This window comes from Cherax quadricarinatus, chromosome 1 (assembly GCF_038502225.1).
Source record: "Cherax quadricarinatus isolate ZL_2023a chromosome 1, ASM3850222v1, whole genome shotgun sequence".
NCBI classification, from domain to species: domain Eukaryota; kingdom Metazoa; phylum Arthropoda; class Malacostraca; order Decapoda; family Parastacidae; genus Cherax; species Cherax quadricarinatus.
In genome coordinates, this window is record NC_091292.1 from 17,464,946 (window position 1) to 17,484,818 (window position 19,873).

The following is a 19,873-nucleotide window of genomic DNA, read 5'->3' on the forward strand; positions in this document are numbered from 1 at the left end:
TACCTTCCCCTCTTTCATACATTTATTAAACAAAAGTACCAACCACTCCAACACTATATCCCCCCCTGCTTTTAACATTTCTGTCATGATCCCATCAGTTCCAGCTGCTTTACCCCCTTTCATTCTACGTAATGCCTCACGTACCTCCACCACACTTACATTCTGCTCTTCTTCACTCCTAAAAAATGGTATACCTCCCTGGCCAGTGCATGAAATTACCGCCTCCCTTTCTTCCTTAACATTTAAAAGTTCCTCAAAATATTCTCGCCATCTACCTAATACCTCCCTCTCCCCATCTACTAACTCCCCTACTCTGTTTTTAACTGACAAATCCATACTTTCCCTAGGCTTGTATATGTGTAATGTCACCATGGTTCAACATATTTAGAGATGGGGTTGTAAAAGAAGTAAATGCTAGGGTGTTGGGGAAAGGGGTGGGATAAAATTATGGGGAATCAAATATAAAATGAGAGTTGACATACGGTGGACACCCCGCCATACGAACTCATCACGTTACGTTAACTCCGCCATACGAAGCATTTGAACGCAAAAAATTTGCCTCGCCTTACGCGATTCGTCCGGGACACGTCCCACATGTGGCCTCAGCGCCAGTGTTTACAAGCCAGCCAGTGTGGTCGCATCTACGCATACATTTGGTACATTTCACATTATCCCAGTGTTTTTAGTGCTTGTAACTGCAAAATAAGTCACCATGGACCCCAAGAAAGCTTCTAGTGCCATCTCTGTGGTAAACAGGGTGAGAATTAGTTTGGAATTAAAGAAGAGATTAAGGAAATGTGTGTAAAGTGGGTTGAACTGCAAACCTTTACGGGTGAAAATCACCCTGACACAGCTACTGCAAGCTGTCTTGGCAACCTGTACAGTGACAATGTTATGGCCCATTTTAGGAAAGTCGTAAAAGAACGGGAGGTACAGAGCTCTATAGACAGATTTGTTGTGCGACAGGGGTCCAGTGACTCTTAAGCCTGTCCTAGTGGCATTAAAAGAAGAAGGGAAGTAACCCCGGAAAAGGACTTGCTACCTCAAATCTTAATGGAAGGGGGTTCCCCTTCTAAACAATAACTTCCACACACTCCCCTCCTCCCATCCCATCAATCATCACCAAATGTTCAATAAAGGTAAGTGTCATGAATTCTGTTCTTAGTAGAGTAGTAATTGTGCATGTCTTCTTCAGTTTGTGTGTATTAAAATTAATATTTCATATGGTAAAAAAGTTTTTTTTCATACTTTAGGTTGCCAGGAACGGATTAATTTGATTTCCATTATTTCTCATGGGGAAAATTAATTCAGCTAACGATAATTTCGGCTTACGTTGAGCTCTCAGGAACGGATTAATATCGTAAGGCGGGGGTCCACTGTAGTTACTTTTTGCTGATGATACTGTGCTTTTGGGAGATTCTTAAGAAAAGTTGCAAAGGTTAGTGGATGAGTTTGAGAGTGTGTGTAAAGGTAGAAAGTTGAAAGTGAACATAGATAAGCGTAAGGTGATGAGGGTGTCAAACGATTTAGATAAAGAAAAATTGGATATCACATTGGAGGGAGGGAGGGAGTAGGGTAGAAGTGGATGTGTTCAAATATTCAGGAGTTAACTTGTCAGCTAATGGGTTTATGAAGGATGAGGTTAACCATAGAATTGATGAAGGAGAAAAGGTGAGTGGTGCTTTGAGGTACGTATCTGTAGAGATGGAAAAATGTTATCCATGGAGGCAAAGAAGGGAATGTATGAGAGAATAGTGGTACCAACACTTATGTGGGTGTGAAGGATGGGTTGTAAATTGCTGCAGCAAGGAGGAGGCTGGAGACAATGGAGATGTCCTGTCTAAGGGCAGTATGTTTACCTGGAGACCTGGAGAGAGTTTCGGGGGTCAACGCCCCCGCGGCCCGGTCTGTGACCAGGTGGTGTAAATATTATGCAGAGGATTCATAGTGTGAAAATTAGGGGAAGATGTGGAGTTACTAAAAGTATTAGAGGGCTGAGGAGAGGTTGTTGAGGTAGTTTGGTCATTTAGAGAGGATGGAACTAAGAAGAATGACTTAAGAGCATATAAATCTGTTGAAAATAAGAAAAAGTTTTGGAGTGAGATTAACAAGTTAAGGAAGCCTAGAGAACAAATGGATTTGTCAGTTAAAAATAGGAGAGGAGAGTTATTAAATGGATAGTTAGAGGTATTGGGAAGATGGAGGGAATATTTTGAGGAATTGTTAAATGTTGATGAAGATAGGGAAGCTGTGATTTCATGTATAGGGCAAGGAGGAATAACATCTTGTAGGAGTGAGGAAGAGCCAGTTGTGAGTGTGGGGGAAGTTCGTGAGGCAGTAGGTAAAATGAAAAGGGGTAAGGCAGCCGGGATTGATGGGATAAAGATAGAAATGTTAAAAGCAGGTGGGGATGTAGTTTTGGAGTGGTTGGTGCAATTATTTAATAAATGTATGGAAGAGGGTAAGGTACCTAGGGATTGGCAGAGAGCATGCATAGTTCCTTTGTATAAAGGCAAAGGGGACAAAAGAGAGTGCAAAAATTATAGGGGGATAAGTCTTTTGAGTATACCTGGTAAAGTGTATGGTAGAGTTATTATTGAAAGTGTTAAGAGTAAGACGGAGAATAGGATAGCAGATGAACAAGGAGGCTTTAGGAAAGGTAGGGGGTGTGTGGACCAGGTGTTTACAGTGAAACATATAAGTGAACAGTATTTAGATAAGGCTAAAGAGGTCTTTGTGGCATTTATGGATTTGGAAAAGGCATATGACAGGGTGGATAGGGGGGCAATGTGGCAGATGTTGCAGGTGTATGGTGTAGGAGGTAGGTTACTGAAAGCAGTGAAGAGTTTTTACGAGGATAGTGAGGCTCAAGTTAGAGTATGTAGGAAAGAGGGAAATTATTTCCCAGTAAAAGTAGGCCTTAGACAAGGATGTGTGATTGTCACCGTGGTTGTTTAATATATTTATAGATGGGGTTGTAAGAGAAGTAAATGCGAGGGTCTTGGCAAGAGGCGTGGAGTTAAAAGATAAAGAATCGCACATAAAGTGGGAGTTGTCACAGTTGCTCTTTGCTGATGACACTGTGCTCTTGGGAGATTCTGAAGAGAAGTTGCAGAGATTGGTGGATGAATTTGGTAGGGTGTGCAAAAGAAGAAAATTAAAAGTGAATACAAGAAAGAGTAAGGTTATGAGGATAACAAAAAGATTAGGTGATGAAAGATTGGATATCAGATTGGAGGGAGAGAGTATGGAGGAGGTAAATGTATTCAGATATTTGGGAGTGGACGTGTTAGCGGATGGGTCTGTGAAAGATGAGGTGAATCATAGAATTAATGATTGGAAAAGGGTGAGTGGTGCACTTAGGAGTCTGTGGAGACACAGAACTTTGTCCTTGGAGGCAAAGAGGGGAATGTATGAGAGTATAGTTTTACCAACGCTCTTATATGGGTGTGAAGCATGGGTGATGAATGTTGCAGCGAGGAGAAGGCTGGAGGCAGTGGAGATGTCATGTCTGAGGGCAATGTGTGGTGTGAATATAATGCAGAGAATTCGTAGTTTGGAAGTTAGAAGGAGGTGCGGGATTACCAAAACTGTTGTCCAGAGGGCTGAGGAAGGGTTGTTGAGGTGGTTCGGACATGTAGAGAGAATGGAGCGAAACAGAGTGACTTCAAGAGTGTATCAGTCTGTAGTGGAAGGAAGGCGGGGTAGGGGTCCGCCTAGGAAAGGTTGGAGGGAGGGGGTAAAGGAGGTTTTGTGTGCGAGGGGCTTGGACTTCCAGCAGGCATGCGTGAGCGTGTTTGATAAGAGTGAATGGGGACAAATGGTTTTTAATGCTTGACGTGCTGTTGGAGTGTGAGCAAAGTAACATTTATGAAGGGGTTCAGGGAAACCAGCAGGCCAGACTTGAGTCCTGGAGATGGGAAGTACAGTGCCTGCACTCTGAAGGATGGGTGCTAATGTTGCAGTTTAAAAACTGTAGTGTAAAGCACCCTTCTGGCAAGACCGTGATGGAGTGAATGATGGTGAAAGTTTTTCTTTTTCAGGCCACCCTGCCTTGGTGGGAATCGGCCAGTGTGATAATAAAAAATAATAAAAATAAATCTGTAGGGAAAGATGGCAAGGTAGGGGTGATCCTAGGAAGAGTTGAGGGGAGTTGGTAAAGGAGGTTTTGTGGGCAAGGGGCTTGGACTTCCAGCAACTTTTGTGAGTGTTAGATAGTGAATGGCAACAAATGGTTTTTGAGACCTGACGAGCTATTGGAGTGTGAGCAGGATAATATTTTGTGAAGGGATTCAGGGAAACCTGTTAGCCAGACTTGAGTCCTGGAATCGGGAAGTACAATAGCTGCACTTCATGGGAGGGGTTTCGGATACTGGCTGTTTGGAGTGACATCTAAACTTTCATATCTGAGTGCATCTGCAAAGACAGTGATTGTGTATGAATGATGATGAAAGTTTTTTCTTTCTTTTTCGGTTTTTCTTTCTTTTTGGGTCACTCTGCCTCGGTGGGAAGCAGCCAACATGTTAGAAAAATAAATAAATTTATGTGTAGTGTGACAGTGTAAGTAGAAGTAGCAAGATGTACCTGAAATCTTGCATGCATGTTTATGAGACAGAAAAAAGACACCAGTAATCCTACCATCATGTAAAACAATTACAGGCTTGCTAGTGGCCATCTTTGTACTTAGCAAATCAGAATTGTAATTGCACATTGTAACCTTTACAAAGAAATAAACTTTACTTTACTTTACTTTATGCTTAGCAGGACAGTAGTACAGTAGAACCTCGGCTGACGAGTGCCCCGCCATACAAGTTTTTTAGGATACGAGCTGTCGCTTGGTCAATTTTTTGTTTCTGTATCTGAGCAGAAATTCAGGATGCGAGCTTCCCCCTCAAACAACTTTTTTTTAGACCTCCAGATCTTACAAAAATAAAAGTGAATATATAATTGTAGTTTGTTGGTGTGATGTATTATGTTGTTTTTACTGCTTAATTAAGACTATATAACTGCGACAGAAAATGTAATAGTATTTCTTCCCTTAAATTGTGGGTGCTGCTGTTTGTCAGTGATTGTGAAGAGAGTGGAGAGTTACACTGTGGCCCTACTGGGTTGAGGTGGATGGTAAAGGTTCTGGTACTGAAGTTGATGGTTGTACTGGAGTGTGCATGAATTCTGTAATGGATTTCTGTTCTGTTTTACCCTGCAGTACATTATACAACTGATGGTAAGGCATCAGCTGCTCTAGACACAGTTTCAGGGTCCTCTTCAATAATGACATATTTTATTCATTCTAGAGTATACAGTGGACCCTCAAGTTTCATGATTAATCCATTTCAGAGAGTCTGCTGAATGGCGAAATTCATGACTGGCAAAACCATTTTCCCCCTAAGAAATAATGGAAATCCAATTAATCCGTTTCAGACACCCAAAAGTATTAACAAAATACAGTGGACCCCCGGTTAACGATATTTTTTCACTCCAGAAGTATGTTCAGGTGCCAGTACTGACCGAATTTGTTCCCATAAGAAATATTGTGAAGTAGATTAGTCCATTTCAGACCCCCAAACATACACGTACAAATGCACTTACATAATTGGTCGCATTCGGAGGTAATCGTTATGCGGGGGTCCACTGTATATTTTTTTGAAGATTAAATATAGATTTACATATAGAAAACAATGACAAATAAATATAAAGCACTAATAAAATGAGAGGCCATGCGCTTGCTTATTTCAAATCTTACCTTACTAATAGGTATCAGTATGTTACCATTAAAGACACAGCATCAACAACACGGCCACTTGATACTGGAGTTCCGCAGGGAAGTGTCCTTGGTCCCCTGCTCTTCCTCATATACATCAATGATCTTCCAAATGTATCCCAACACCTGAAACCCATTCTCTTTGCTGACGACATGACTTATGTCATCTCTCACCCTAATCTTGCCACCCTCAACACCATTGTTAACGAGGCGCTGATCAAAATGTCGACTTGGATGACAGCCAATAAACTTATGCTTAACACTGACAAAACCTACTATATTATGTTTGGTAGCAGAGCAGGAGATGCACAAATTAACATTAAGATCGACAACACTCTAATTACCAGACATAATGAGGGCAAATTCCTAGGCCTATACCTTGACAACAACCTGAATTTCAGCACCCATATCCAACACATAACCAAAAAAGTATCCGAAACAGTTGGGATCCTCTCCAAGACACGATACTACGTGCCGCAAAATGCCCTTCTCACACTATACCACTCACTTATTTATCCATACCTCACCTATGCTATTTGTGCTTGGGGATCAACTGCAGCAACACACCTAAAGCCAATTATAACCCAACAAAAAGCTGCAGTAAGAATAATCACTAAATCCCATCCCTGGCAACCCCCCCCCCCCCCACACTTTTCATAGATCTAAACTTACTCCCTGTTCAGTACATCCACACTTACTACTGTGCAATCTACATCTACAGGACCTTAAACTCCAATATCAACCTTGACCTAAAACGCTTTCTTGATAGTTGTGACAGAACCCACAGGCATAACACCAGACACAAACATCTCTACGACATTCCCCATGTCCGACTAAACCTTTACAAAAATTCAATGTATGTCAAAGGCCCTAAAATCTGGAACACCCTACCTGAGAACTCTAGAACTGCAGACACATTCATCACCTTCAAAACTACCATTAGAAAACATCTTATCTCCCTGATAAACCCCATCAACTAACTACACGAATACCACCTGGTGGTTCACACTTACACTCACTCACCCATTTGACCATAAACAGAAATATTAATCTCAATCATAAAATTATGAATCCTATGATACTCCAATACTGAAACTATGTACTGTGCCAAAACAAAAGCATTCACATTGCTAAACTCACAAACTAGTATTTAGTCACTTAGCCATAATACCAACTTACCTCATAATTTGTAATATTTTAAAATAAAGAATTAAAGTAAGTCTGCCCGAAATGCCTAGCCATGCTAGGCGTTCTAGTGGTACACTCTGTAATCTTTATTTAACTACATGTAAACCACACAACAACCAAATTCTGTAAATTCAACATTGTAATCTTTATAGAGAATAAACTTTGAATTTGAATTTGAATAAATGAACATTTAACATCACACTTACCTTTATTGAAGACGCTTGTTGATGTATGGCAGGTAGGAGGGGAGAGGGAGGTGAGTTTATTATGCTTCAATATGACGCTAATATCATTGCTACGGCTTATTTAACTGTCACAATTCATCTAATATGACATAATAAACAATATTAATAACATAGAAACATAACATGTACTCTAGAATGAATAAAATATGTCATAACGTATGTGAGGAGTAAGTGGTGGTGGTGGTGGTGTTGGGTTTATAAGGGCCACTGAGAGAAACCGTACATATTTTTGGTAGTGGAGGTGGCAGCAGAAGCCACCAACACTGTTCACACTGAAACAGTGTATGTAATTTATAAATAAATATTTACACTGTAATTTAGAAATAAGAAATATTTACACTATAAATATTAATATTTACATTTACCTTGGAGATGTTAGTTTAATTAGTTAGTTTGATGGAGGAGATGCTGGCAGAGGTGGAAGATAGCACGGCGGCATTTGTTCAGTGGCCCTATACACCTCCAACAACATTGGAGAATTACTTTCATGTCATTTTTCTTTCGCTTAACCCTTAAATGGTCCAAACGTATATATACGTTCACTCGTGTAGCGCCCCAAATTTTTTGAGGAAAAAAAAATCTTTTCTTTTAAAAGGAAAGAAGAGCATATGGTACCCAGGCATCCCCATTCATTTTAATATGGCACACAGTGAGTGCGCATACCCATTCTCTCATGTCTAGGTGACTCAGGCTTATTGTGGCAATGTTGAATGAATGACAAAGAAAACGTATATATATGTTTGGGGCGCTACGCGCGTGAACGTATATATACGTTTGGACCGTTTAAGGGTTAATTGCTTAATTGCTACACTGTTGATGCTGCACTTTATCACTGGCTGGCCTTTATCGATACCTGCTGCTTTAGTATCGTACATATTGTTGAATCATTGAAGAAGGCACATTCTCCCCTCTCTCTCCCTCCTCCACTTAGGTACTTTGCTATGTGTTTTTTCTCGAATTCTATCGTGTTTCTTTCCTTCTTTACCAAACGCCTGGCACTTGGAGGTTTCTTTGGGCCCTGGTGGCTTATTTAGCAGTTGCAAGCACAAAAAATGATGGATTATTATGAAATTATCGTATGAACCTGTGGGGTGATGGTCACTCGCTGATAAACAATGGCACACTGAGTGTGAATGCTATGGGAGACTGGCTTTGTGTGTGCATTGACGCTGGCATGCCGCTCGGACGCATTCCAGATGGTTGCTGAATCACAAGGCTAATCATGAACCGCGAGGCTATATTTTGCCGAGAAAAGTTGCTGAAAGTCGGATTTCACGAAAGTCACGGCCGCTGAAAGGCAGGAGTCCACTGTATATCAAGTTTCTGTGTTATTTATACGTATTGTTTATTATGTCATATTAGATGAATTGTGATAGATAAATTAGCCATAGAGTTGATATTAGCGCCATATTCCTGCCTCCTGAGAGCAGGAATTCCGCTGTAATGGATTAATGGCATTCCAGTTAATTTAAATGATGAAAATTGACTCAGCATACGAGCAGATCAGGATACGACCAAGGTTACAGAATAGATTACACTTGTAAGCCTAGGTTCCACTGTACTTCCCTGGAGGGGGGTTGATGTCTACCAACCTACTACAGTGAACCCTTGGTTAACAATATTAGTCCATTCCAGAGAGCTTGTCCTTAACCGATTTTACCGTTATCTGGTGTAATTTTTCCCCATGAGAAATAATGGAAATCCAATTAATCCGTTCCTGCTGTCAGGAGGCATGACAGAATAGTACTTCGGTATGACGCTATTATCAACTCTACGGCTTATTTATCTATCACAACTCGTCTAATATGACATAAAAAATATTAATAACATAGAAACATGATATATACTCTAAAATTAATAAAATATGTCATAATGTATGTGAGAAGCAAGTGCTGGAAGTGTTGTTGTTGGGTTTATAATGGCCACTGAGAGAACCTGTACATAGTAGTGGTGGAGGAGGCTTCTGCCACCACCACTATCCACAAACAATGTATGTACATAATTTATAAATAAGAAATACTATGTACATTTTAAGTTATAAATAAGAAATATTTACATTTTAATTTATAAATAATAAATATTTGCACTTACCGTGGAGACGTTAGTTTAATTACGTAGTTAGTTTGATGGAGTGTAGCAGATATGCAGGGAGTGTAGAAGGCATGCAGGAAGTGTAGCAGATATGCAGGGAGTGTAGCAGGCATGCAGGGAGTGCAGCAGGCATGCAGGAGTGTAGCAGGCATGTAGGAGGCGAGAGGAAAGTGAGTTTATTATGCTTCAATATGACTCTAGTATCTCTACGGCTTATTTATCTATCACAATTCATCTAATATGACATAATAAACAATATTAATAACATAGAAACATGATATATACTCTAGAATGAATAAAATATGTCATAATGTATGTGAGGATAAGTGATGGAATTGTTGTTGGGTTTATAATGGCCACTGAAAGAAGTCGTACATAGTGGTGGTGGAGGAGGCTTCTGCCACCACCACTGTCCACAAACAATACTTATATGTACGTAATTTATAAATAAGAAATATTTACATTTTAATTTATAAATAAGAAATACACCTACCATCCAACTTACGACCGAGTTCGGTTCCGAGAAACCGGTCGTAAGTCGAAATGGTCGTAAGTCGAACTTTACTACTGAATATTAACAAAACATTTTTGTAATGACTTTATTTTATTGTTTTATTTTGGTATTTCATGTTTTACTTTACTTTTTATGTTGTTAGTACTGTATTTTATACTGTAAGGTTTAGGATAAACACTGTGTACAACACAAATAGTTGTTTATTTCCCAGAAATTTGGCATAAAAAACATGGTCGTAAGTCGAGTGGTCTAAGTCGAGCAGGTCGTACGTCGAATGGTAGGTGTATTTACATTTTAATTTATAAATAAGTAAGTTTATTCAGGTATACACAAATACAGTTACGTACATAGATTATCATGCATATCAGCATGTGTGTAAAGTACCTAGGATAACCAAAAAAGTCAGAGTGACTTATTTCCATTGGAGTCCTTTTATATTTACACTTATAATTACTTTTATACTTACACTTTTATATTTACACTTACCTTGGATGAGATGTTAGTTTAATTAGTTAGTTTGATGGAGGAGATGCTGGCAGAGGTTTAGAGTGGTGGAAGATACATAGCAGGCTGGCGTATGTTAAGCGGCCTGATGTACATCCAACAACATTGGAGAGTTACTTTCATGTCGTTTTTCTATCGCTTACTTGCTTAACTTACTTGCTACACTGTTAATTCTATACTTTATCTCTGGCTGGCACTATAGCCTTTATCGATACCTGCTGCTTTAGTATCGTACATATCATAGAATCACAGAATCACTGCAGAAGGCACATTCTCCCCTCTCTCTTCCTCCTCCACTTTGGTACTTTGCTACGAGTTTTTTCTTGAATTTTATTGTGTTTCTTTCCTTCTTTATCACAGGGCTGGCACTAGAAACTTTCTTTGGGCCCATGGTGGCTTATTTAGCAGATACATACACTAAAAACAATGGAATAATACAAAATATATCGCATGTACGCGTGGAATCGTCCTTCTTGGCTTGTAAACAATGGCACACTACCTTGTACATAGGCTCAGGCCACACGGACACATCTGGGATGAATGTCCTTAATTGAAGTTTTCATCGTTAGCTGAGCCAATATTTTGGCACAATAACACATCAGTATCCGATTTTACCGCTCTCCAATAGCATCCTTAACTGAGGGTCCACTGTACCTAGGTGCATTTTTTTTTTTATTTATCACAAATATAGTACTGTACTCAGACTTTTCATTGATCATTTAAAACCACTTGACCATAAATTTTTCATTTTTTTTACTGGCTATGCTCTCGTCCATTATTACTATTGCCCTATTATATATTTTCCCTAGTGATCTCTTAGGAGAATCTTTTATTATGATTCTGTTCACATAATTTTTTAAAACAAATGCAATATTTTAAGTAAATGTAAGTTAGTTTTTGTTGTTAGTGGAACTTTGTGTGTGGGATTTTATTTTTAATGAGCTATAATTTTTTATTAGGGTTTTTGTATAGAAGTTTTTGTGTATACAGATTCATTTTTTCAATGACCTTTTGACTCTCTCTACAATTATCTTTCACTAAATTTATTCTTTGTTTGGCATTTCTAAACGTGATTTTAAGCCCTCACTTTAATAAAGTATCTTCTCTTAGTAATTGTGTACAGCCTCTTCTCACTTAGAGATGTACTCGTTTACTGATGCCTTGAACTTACGACAGGCTCTCTGACCAGTATTCACACCTAAATAATGTATATCAGAGCTGATTTCTTCTACGTATTCTATTTATTTCAATATACAGTAGGGTCCCGCTTTATGGCATTTCGCTTTACGGTCATTTCAAATTATGACCAAAAGTCTATACGGCTCCCCCCACATGACTTTCTAATACGGTCACTGTGCCCCACCCGGTTTCTTTACATTTTCCGTGAGCTTCGTAAGCACTACGTCTCTCCGTTATGTCTGGAAACTCCAAAATTTCACGTGTTTTTAAAAGTTATTTCATATTTATATATACTCTGATAATTATACTTATGTAGATGAATGGTTCAGAGAACCGACATGTTGTTGAATTAGACACATGTGCAACTCTTGGGTATCTTTATTGAGGAAACGTTTTGCCACACAGTGGCTTCATCAGTCCATACAAAGGAGAAACTTGAAGAACAGGAGGAGAATGAGGTAATCAGTCCCTCAACCTTGAGTCGATGTGGTCAGTCCATCAATCTTGAATAGAATACGGCATATGAGCGGAGAAGCAGCTTATAAACCGTAGACAGGAGAGGTGCAGCAGTCGTAGGTGATGTCACATTTGTCCAATGTGGAAGTAGGTCGTGCCCAAGGGTTAGGCAAGTGAAGAATTCCCAAGTATTAAGATCCCAAGAAGTTGCAGTGTCTGACAGGATTGTAGATGAATGGTTCAGAGAACCGACATGTTGTTGAATTAGACACATGTGCAACTCTTGGGTATCTTTATTGAGGAAACGTTTCGCCACACAGTGGCTTCATCAGTCCATACAAAGGAGAAACTTGAAGAACAGGAGGAGAATGAGGTAATCAGTCCCTCAGCCTTGAGTCGATGTGGTCAGTCCATCATTCTTGAATAGAATACGGCATATGAGCGGAGAAGCAGCTTATAAACCGTAGACAGGAGAGGTGCAGCAGTCGTAGGTCGTGCCCTAACCCTTGGGCACGACCTACTTCCACATTGGACAAATGTGACATCACCTACGACTGCTGCACCTCTCCTGTCTATGGTTTATAAGCTGCTTCTCCGCTCATATGCCGTACTCTATTCAAGATTGATGGACTGACCACATCGACTCAAGGCTGAGGGACTGATTACCTCATTCTCCTCCTGTTCTTCAAGTTTCTCCTTTGTATGGTCTGATGAAGCCACTGTGTGGCAAAACGTTTCCTCAATAAAGATACCCAAGACTTGCACATGTGTCTAATTCAACAACATGTCGGTTCTCTGAACCATTCATCTACAATCCTGTCAGACACTGCAACTTCTTGGGTATGATAGTGCGGTATGATAGTATTTCTCACCCCTTTTTACCACAGGGCTAGCACTAGAAGCTTTCTTTGGGCCCATGGTGACTTATTTAGCAGTTACAAGCACTATAAACAATGGAATAATACAAAATGTATAGAATGTATGCATGCAACCGGCCACCCTGGCTTGTAAACAATGACGGCAAGGCAGCTGAGACGCTCAGGCTGGACGGACAGGTTTGGGAGGAATCACGTTGGGCGAGTTTTTTATCGTTAAGCGGGCCAAAATTTTTACACTCAAACACTTCATTAGGCAGATTTAACGTTATGCGATGCGTTCGTTAGGCGAGGGTCCACTGTATATTTTTTTTTGCAGTTTCGAGGCCTATAATTTTTTTTCGGGGGGGGGTCTAAAGAATGTAGCCCTATTTTTTCCAAATATTCTTCATTTCAGCTTACATGATTTTTGTATTAAATGTCATTTTCAGGAGCATAACTGTCATGTTAATTGACAGTCATCTGTACTCTTTAAGACACAGATTATTAAGGGTAATGAGAAAGTGAGTGTTATATGAGAGTAACCAACCTGACTTAAAATATAACATGTAGGCATAACAGTGGCATGACCAAATGATCTCCAGTCACTCTTGCATATGTCTTACTGTAATTATGCACTACCCCATATGATGTGTATACAGTACTGTACACTATAATTTGTGCATTTGGAAGAAAACAACCATAAATGTTAACCCCTTTCAGGGTCGAGAGGCTCTCTCCTAAACTTGTTTTCAGGGTCGAAAATTAAAAAAAAATAAAAGTTATTTTTTCTCATGAAATGATAGAGAATCTTTTCCTGATCATAATGACACCAAAAGTATGAAATTTGACAGAAAATTTACGGAATTATGCCCTTGCGAAGTTAGCAGTCTTGATGATGTCTACGCATTGGTGATTTTGCCCATTTTGAGCCGTATTTTTGGCCAATTCCATTGCACCAGTTTACAAAAATCATAACTATTGCTAGAACTCCATTTGTTCTGTTGAACGAGTACAAGAAACCAGCCAATTATCAATTTCAACTATCCAATAAAGTGGTCAGAAATTGGCAATTTTGACAATTTCACACAAATTTCAAAAGATGCCAATTTCAAAATAGGGTCCAGAATAAACAAGACAGACATTCCTGGCACTAAAATAACATTTTCTCTGTTCATTAGTCACGTCCCCAGGCCTCTCTTACATTTCTTTTGCTTTCAACTTTTATTCTCACAAAAAAAAAAAAAAAACAGAAGATTTACTGTTATGCAGACTACTGCATTAGTGTAAAACTGGTATAAATAATATTAACGCACTTGTGAAAGAATATTAGACTCACCAGTTGACGTGTATTGGATGCGTGGCATGATTTGTTTACTTTTGAACATTGGCAAAAATCGAACATTTCTGCTACTTTGAGCTCAATTTCAAGGTACTTTTCATTGTGAAACCAATCAAAATCATTTCAATTTCTGTAATATGTCTTCCATTCTATAAAATGACACCAAGAAAACGAGAATACAGCCATAAATACCATACGAAAATACAGTGCAAAGTCGCTGTTTTAAACAAAAAACACAGTCGGAGTTTTTTTTTCTCATGCACTGTGTGCTGCAGGATTTTTTTTATACTGTGCACACTGACCACGCAGACCCATTCTTTCATATGTAGACCTACTAGCTTTCCCTCACTAGATTTGAAGGCACTAGAATTTACACGTACAGTGGACCCTCGACATTCGAGGGTCCACTAATCCGTTCCTGAGAGCTATCGAATGTCGAAAATATCGAAAGTCGAATTAATTTTCCCCATAAGAAATAATGGAAATCAAATTAATCCGTGCAAGACACCCAAAAGTATGAAAAAAAAAATTTACCACATGAAATATTAAGTTTAATGCAGTAGAATAATTACAGTAACAACAATAACAATAGAATAATAACAATAGAATAATTGACACTTACTTTTAATGAAGATCTGGTGATGATTGATGGGATGGGAGGAGGGGGGAGTGTCAGAGTTGTTACTGTTTAGAAGGGGAATCCCCTTCCATTAGGACTTGATGTAGCAAGTCCTTTTCCAGGGTTACTTCCCTTCTTCTTTTAATGCCACTAGGACCAGCTTGAGAGTCACTGGACCTCTGTCTCCATTCCTTTAAGATTTGTATAAAATGGGCCATAACATTATCATTGTAATAGTCACCAGCACGGCTTGCAGTAGCTGTGTTAGGGTGATTTTCATCCATAAAGGTTTGCAGTTCAACCCACTTTGCACACATTTCCTTAATTTTTAAGTAGGCACAACGGAGTCCACAACTGGCATAGGCTTCTCAGGGTTAGCCCCAAACCCTTCAAAATCTTTCTTAATTTCCATACTAATTCTCACCCTTTTTACCACAGGGTTGGCACTAGAAGCTTTCTTGGGGCCCATGGTGACTTATTTTGCAGAAACAAGCACCAAAAACAGTGATAATATGGAATGTACCGAATGTATCCTTAGATGCGCATTCACTGGCTGGCTTGTAAACGCTGGCACACACGGGGCAGCTCAGGCCACACGTGGACATGTCTCGTACGAATCGTATCGAATGTCGGGTTTTCCATCGAATGTCGAGGCAAAAATTTTGCGTTAAAGTGCATTGAATGTCGATGCCATCGAATGTCGGGGTTCCACTGTACTAATATTCCACCAACCCTGGCGTGCAAGCCGTACTAGTACGATACCGACCCTGAAAGGGTTAAGGGGCAGACATAAATATGGTTTTGAAGTTTTTTTTGTGTGGGGGGGTAATTACCATTGGAAAGAAAATAGTATTTGATCCTAAAAATTAAAAAAATTTACTTCATAGCATATTTAAGTTTGTTCAGTCAGAATGAATGGATGCCAGTGGGTTATGTGATATGACATGCTATTGGAGTGTGAGTATGTTAAAATCTAAAGAGGGATTCTAGAAAAGTTGGCCCAACCTGTCTTTTTGAGGTTGGAAAGTACAGTGCCTGTACTTTAAAAATGAGATGGGGAATATTGCATTTCAGTAGGTCAGTATTGTCTTGGATTTCTGTAAAGGCAACTGGATAGTTAGTAATGGTGTATTTTTGGCTCAGTCTCCCTTGGTTTAGAGCCAATGAGTTAAAAAAAAAATAAGACTGAAAGTAAACATAACCCTTTCACTGTTGTGAGCCACAAAAATTAGAAGTGATGACAGTATCAGAATTTTCTAAATAAGCAAAATTCTTCTGAAATGAAACAGAATTTTTTTCTTAAGATAATGGTACCAAAAATTAGTAACTGAATTGAAAACCTATGGAATTGTGAAGGTGCAAAATTGACAGCCTGGACACAACTTACACATCAGCAATTTTGTTCACTTTGAGTCCTGTTTTATCAAATTCCATTGCTCAGTTCCACCAAATTTCGAATTATTTTGCTAATATTCTTTCCGTTCTATTGATTGAATGCAGGAAACTCTTTCAACTATCAGAATTATCCCACAAAGTGCACAATTGGAAATTTGGCTGTTTTTACACAAGTCAATATATTCCAATTTAAAAGTAGTATACAAAATAAGCATTCCAGCCACTAAAAAAAAAAAACTTCCCTCTGTTCATTAATTATGCCCGTAGCCCTTTCTTATAAAAAATTTACTATTATAAATCCATCGTCACACACACAAAAGAAAACTGAAGTTTTACCCTATTTCTCTGGTAATAAAATATAACCAAGAATGATTAATCATGGTTTGTTTCCCAATAATTGAAGTAGACTTAGTAAAACCTCTTAGAACAAAAGGGGGGGGGGCTACCTTTCCTCAAAAATTTAACATTTTCACCAATTTGAGCCCTGTTTCAAGTTACTTCCAGTCTGTAAACAAACCAAAATAATTTTTATTTCACTAGTATGTCTTCCATTCTGTCATTTCATACCAAGAAGCATCCAATAAATATCACAAAAATCAACCTAGAAAACACCTCAAAGTTGCTATTTTAAACCAAACACAAGGTCAGAGGTGTGCATTTCCCATCATTCACTACATGGGGTAAGAAGTTTTTTTATATTGTGTACACTTAACACACAGCCTCAGTCTCATGTCTAGGCCAAAATTTACTGCTTGTGGCATATTTTAGAGCACTGTTCTTAAAACAGATCAACATGAGCAACACTGGCATCAGTAATGTAGATTTTTATGGAAGAAAGTGAAAGAGTTGAGAACAAAACACCTTCATTGTTATTTATTCAAGTACTGTCTTGCCAGAAATGTACTGACATTATAGTTCAGATGACCCTCCAAATTACAACATCCCTACACCTCCTTCAGAATGCAGGCACTATACTTTCCACTTCAAGGACTCAAGTCTGATTAACAAGTTTTCCCTTGAATCTTGTCATAAATCTTACCTTGCGCATAATGCAACAACACGTCATATCATAAAAACCTATTTCCTCCATTCCTGTTTAGCATGCCACACACGTGTGTTTAATGTTCAAGCCTCTAGCATTGAAAACCTCCTTTACCCCCTTCCTCCAGCCTTTTCTAGAATGTCTCCAACTCCTCCATCTCAGATTTATATGCCCTCCTAGTCATCTATTTTTCTCCATCCTTTCTAAATGTCCTGACCACATCATCATCTCCTCCACAATCCTCTGAAGAATATTTTTGGTAAATCCACATCTCCTTCTGCTCTTTAACCCTTAAGCTTTCCAAACATAGATCTACATTCACATGCATAGTGCTCCAAAAGTAGATCTACGTTTTTTACATATTTTCAAATATAACAAAAAAAAGTAGATCAAAGTTTTTTTTACACATTTTCAAATGTAAAAAAAAAAAAAGATTACGTTTTTTTACATACTTTCAAATGTTGAAAAAACGTAGATCTACGTTTGGACAGTTTAACAGTTAAACTTCCAATTCTGTGCATGTTATTCCTATCGTACGTTGCTGCCAAGCACGACATCTCCACTGCCTGCAGCTTCTTCCTCGCTGCAAAATTAACCCTTTCAGGGTTTCCAACGTACTAGTACGGCTTACGCACCAGCGTTATTGACGTACTAGTATGCCTAAATTCTAGCACCTTCAAATCTAGCGAGAGAAAGCTGGTAGGCCTACATATGAAAGAATGAGTCTATGTGGTTAGTGTGCACAGTATAAAAAAAATCCTGCAGCACACAGTGTGTAATGAGAAAAAAAAACTTTGATCGTGTTTTTGGTTTAAAACAGCGACTTTGCACTGTATTTTCATATGGTATTTATGGTTGTATTCTAGTTTTCCCTGGTCTCATTTTATAGAACGGAAGACATATTACAGAAATTGAGATGATTTTGATTGGTTTCACAATGAAAAGTACCTTGAAATTGAGCTCAGAGTAGCAGAAATGTTCGATTTTTGCCAGAGTTCAAAAGTAAATAAATCATGCCAGGCGTCCAATACACGTCAACTGGTGAGTAATATTCTTTCACAAGTGCCCTGATATTATTTATACCATTTCTACACTAATGCAGTAGTCTGCATAACAGTAAATCTTCTATTTTTTGTGAGAATAAAAATTCAAAGTGGAAAGCAAAAGAAATGTAAGAGGGGCCTGGGGACGTCACTAATGAACAGAGGATATGTTATTTTAGTGCCAGGAATGTCTGTCTTGTTTATTCTGGACCCTATTTTGAAATTGGCATCTTTTGAAATTTGTGTGAAATTGGCAAAATGGCTAATTTCTGACCACTTTATTGGATAGTTGGAATTGGTAAATGGGTGGTTTCTTGTACTCATTCAATAGAAAAAATGGAGTTCTAGCGAAATAGTTATGATTTTTGTCGACTAGTACAGTGGAATTGGCCGAAAATAGGGCTCAAAGTGGGCAAAATCACCGATGCGTAAACATCTTCGAGACTTCGAGACAAGAGCGTAATTCCATAAGTTTTCCATCAAATTTCATACTTTTGGTGTCATTATGATCGGGAAAAGATTCTCTATCTTTTCATAAGAAAAAAATTATTTTTTTTCTTTTTCCAAAAAATTTTCGAGCCTGAGAACAAGTGTAGGAAAGGGCCTCTCGACCCTGAAAAGGTTAAGAACCCATGCTTCACACCATACAACATTATTGCTACCACTATACTCTCATACATTCCCCTTTTTCCCTCCATGGATAAAGTTCTTCATCACAGATACCTAAATGCACCACACACCTTTTTACCTCCATCAGTTCTATGGTTTACCTGGTCTATCACAGAACTATCTGCTGATGAGTCCACTTCCAAATATCTGAACACATTTACTTCCTCCATACTTCCTCCTATCTAATATCCAGTTTCTCATTGCCTATAATTGATGATACTCTCATCATCTTGCTCTTTCCTATGTTCACGTTTAATTTTCTTTTACATACCCTTCCAAATTTATTTATCAATCATTGCAACTTCTCTTCAGAATCTTCCCAATGAACTGTGTTGGCAAAAAACATCTGTGACAAATCCTACTCTGTACCAGATTCACCGTCTTTCAGTCCCTCTTTTCTCCCAACATGCTATCATTCATTTCTTTTACAAACCCATCAATAAATATGTTACACAAGCATGATGGCATCACACATCCCTGTCTAAAGCCTACTTTTACTGGAAAATAATCTCCCTCTCTCCTACATACCCTAACTTGAGCCTTGCTATCCTTGTAAAAGCTCTTTATGCTTTAAGCACCCTACCACATATTCCATATATTGGCAGCATCTGCCACATTCCTCCCCAAGCCTCCCTATCATATGATTTATCTAAATCCACAAATGTCATGAAAAGTCCTACTCAGTCTTGTTTAAATTCTTTCACTAATAACTCTACCATAAACTTTACCTGGTATACTCAATAGGCTTATCCCCTTTTTCCCCTTTGTGTGTGTTGTGCCAATCCTAAGAACCTTCCACCCTTTCATGCATGTATTGAACAGGTACACCAACCACTTCAGAACTACATCCCCACTTACTTTTTACATTTTGTCATCTTAATCCTATATTTCCCAGCTGCTTTACTCTCTTTCTTTCTTTCTGCTCACTACCTCATTCTCCTCTCCCACATTTTCACCTGGCTCTTCTTCAT

General features: G+C 38.7%; 1 protein-coding gene across 4 annotated transcripts in view; it reads left to right on the forward strand.

Annotated features, from left to right (window-relative positions):
• The window catches only part of Cep97 (centrosomal protein 97kDa), a 255,616-nt gene that overhangs the window by 105,854 nt on the left and 129,889 nt on the right, over positions 1–19,873 (forward strand). The gene's annotated exons all lie outside the window — the stretch shown is intronic.